The following is a 3283-nucleotide window of genomic DNA, read 5'->3' as shown; positions in this document are numbered from 1 at the left end:
AGCTCAGCAGCTCGAGAGCCGAATGATGGCAAGAGGGAGAAATGCTGCACCTGTTCTTGAGCAGAGAAACTGTCACAACGCAGCTCTTTTCTCTGCTGAAACTTCCTGCTGTTTTTTAACAGTCAAAACCAGTTTGTTTCTATTTAAATAACAGAATTGCATTGCAAACGTTGAAACTCAAACACTTTGACTTTTCCAATGTTCAGATTCATTTCCTGCCTTTTTCTTCACCTCATTTTCTCTCTTCTAGGTTATGAAGATTAGGATAATGTTTGATGGGGATATCCTGAAATACCTCAGATTTTGAAAATGGAAACAAAATGGGTTTATTGTTTGTTTGCTTGCTTCTTTGGGAACTGCAGTTAGTCAAACAACAACAACTCCCAAATATTCCCCAATAAATGTTCTGTTTCTTCTTTTTTTTTTTTTTTTTTTTTTTTTTCTTATGGCTGTAATGCATAAACGTGTGCAAGAAGCAATGCCCTTAACTAATTGTGGGGAGCTTGTGCTTAGTGATGGCCAGGCTGGAAAAGCCTTTAAATAAAGGCTCTCTCTAACTTGTGCTGTTGCAAATACCCAGGCTCATGGCGCATCAATCCAAGACAGTGAAAACAGGGCTGGGTAAGTGGGAGAAAAGAGCTGTGACGGGCACAGACAGTGAGGATAAAGGGATGGAGAGGGCTGGGAGGGAAGGCTGAGAGGGGAGTCAGGGCACGAGGGGCCGCTGGGACTCACCTTTCCACAACGGTGGGAGCTGCAGCTCCTTCCCAGGTGGTGACTCCTCTCATGGCTCCTCCTTCCCACTTCTGGCTTTTGTGAAGCTCTAGAAATTGCAAGTGGGGGTGATTTAGCATGACACTGCTGAACATGGGAGGCTTCGTGATAATTATCTCACTGCTAATTAGAAATATCTTTGGGTATTTCTTTGGAAGAAAACAATGATCCATTTCTAATAAGTCACCACTTGCAAAGCAGTTACCTGAAATATGTTTTTCCCTTTCTATATAAAGAATTAACATTTTTTTTAATTTTTAAATCAAAATATGCCTGTCAAGAATGATGTCTTTGTAATTTAAATGTTGTGAATGTATTCATGTCTATAAGTCTTAGTTTTATTAGTTTAAAAAAAATCCACCAAAAAAATAAACCAAAACACAAAAGAAAGCATGACTAACTACTCGGAGTATAAGAGGGACGCTTTATTTTTCTAAAACAGTGACAATCTTCTAAAATCTGAAGGCCTCTGCATGTATACATTTCCATGTAAATACCACAACGTCTGTGGATATTTTTTGCCTTGTTCTTTTTTACTGTTGACTTCCATGACTGGCTGCATGTACCAAGTGATGGAGGTGACTCTGGTCTCTTCCCTGTTTGGTTACAAGAAACAGGTTTAATACAGGAGGTGCTCACGTGTAATACCTGTGACCTTTGAGTGCCCAGCTTTGTTGCATTCTATAAATGCTGGGCTGTCAAACTGTGGATGTTTTCTATGGCGCCAAAAGATGGAAATAGAGCTGGTGTCAAAATTGTTTTATGTGCAGTGAGTAGAAACGACTTTAGTGAACTCTTACAGTGAAGCAGAAAGCAATGGTTGAAGTGAGGGACCATGACAGATTTTTAGGCATCAGAGATACATGGTAGAGCTTAAAACTGATCTGAGATGATGTGTATACAGTGTCTGAGCCTTATTTATTATTGAATATCTCAGTTATATTATAAATGTCCTAATCACAGAGGTGTTTACCCTGCAAGTCAGCATGGTGGAAGGGTGGTCACTGCCAGTCCCTGCTGCCTCCTTTTTTCTGTGCATCTCCAACCTGCATGCTTCTGGCAGCAGGTTGCTGTTTCTCCTTTTCTTTGTGGGTTGCAGAGCCAGTCCAAGCAAGGACTGAGTCTTTGGCACAATTCTCACCCTCTTCAAACCAAGTAGAGCAAGAGAGGCCAGGGTTTGCTGGGGTCAGAGGGGCACCTCATGGGCTTCAAGCTCTGCACTGGAAACACTGCTCCCTGCAACTTGAAGGGAGCAAGCTAAATGCTGTCTTGGTTTCCAAACCTTTCTAACAGTGAGGATGGCGAGTTTGGCTGAATAAATTAAAAGACTTGAGAGCTTAAAGAGAGGTGAAATGTTACTTCTGTTTATTTTAAAAAATACATACCACTTTTGACAATATTTTCTTGGCTCATTAAGTTCTCTTTTCTTTTAATTTCCTTCCTAGAAACTGTATGATGTGCTACTTATTGCTCAAACTCAAAATGGGATTTTTTTCATTGGTACTATCTGTTTAAAATACGTCTGATGGATAAATCCCTCTTATTTTCCCTTTTCTACCCACCCTAGGGCTTAAATAGCTCATAAACAACAACAACATCAACAAAAATTGTTTTGTTATTCAAATGAGACTTCTTTTCCCCACTGCAAATTCCTGCCTCCCTCCAAACTGTGTTTTTTAGCAATAACAACCGCCTAAAGCACTCTGATTTTTCTTCATAGGCAATCGTTCTGGCCAAAAATGAACAAAATAGGGAGCCTATTAAGCTAGAACCTGTTTTGCATACACCTGCAATAATTATTTTGATATGCACATCAAAACAAATAAGCTGTTGCACAACATAATCTGTTAATTTTTATTATGCAGGAGCATCATCTTGCTGCATTGGTAAAGGAAGTTCTTGATGTAGGCTGGACAAGTCACTGGTTAGAGATGGGCAGGGTACTTCCCAAATACAGGACAGGTACCTGTGAGGATGGGGGGGGCAGAGGGGACTTTACCATCTCTCCACAGATGCTTTTGGTACTTTCCTACTTGCTAACAACTCACCTGTTGCTAGAGACTTCTTGATGTACTCAATCAAGGGCTGGAACTCGCAAAATTACTGATATTTTGACTATGTGTATGTGTGTTTAACAAATACCTAGAACTATTCAAGTTCATTAAAATAATTAACTAAACCTCACTGCAACCTACTGAGATACATTGTCAACCTCGTTTGACAGATCTTTGAATGAGCTATAGAGTTCAAGTGATTTGACCAATGCTGACTTGCTCTTCCAGACTTGCATTCTGAGCTGCAGTGTGATACTGAGACATCTACCATCCCACAGTATCTTTCTGCACTTCTGGAGCAGAAAAAAGTGAAACAGTAATGTGAACCTTTTACAGATTAGCTCTTCTTGTGGTCAGGTGGTGCTATGGCAGCTGAGAAACTGAGTAGAAAGGGGGAGATCCTTGCAGGCAGCATTGAGGAGAGTAGGCAGATGGACTGGCTGCTCTGCTTGCCT

This window comes from Tyto alba, unplaced genomic scaffold (genome assembly GCF_018691265.1).
Source record: "Tyto alba isolate M040663 unplaced genomic scaffold, T.alba_DEE_v4.0 Super-Scaffold_1, whole genome shotgun sequence".
Classification (NCBI taxonomy): Eukaryota; Metazoa; Chordata; class Aves; order Strigiformes; family Tytonidae; genus Tyto; species Tyto alba.
The sequence above is the reverse complement of the archived record's forward strand: the minus strand, read 5'-3'. Positions refer to the sequence as shown.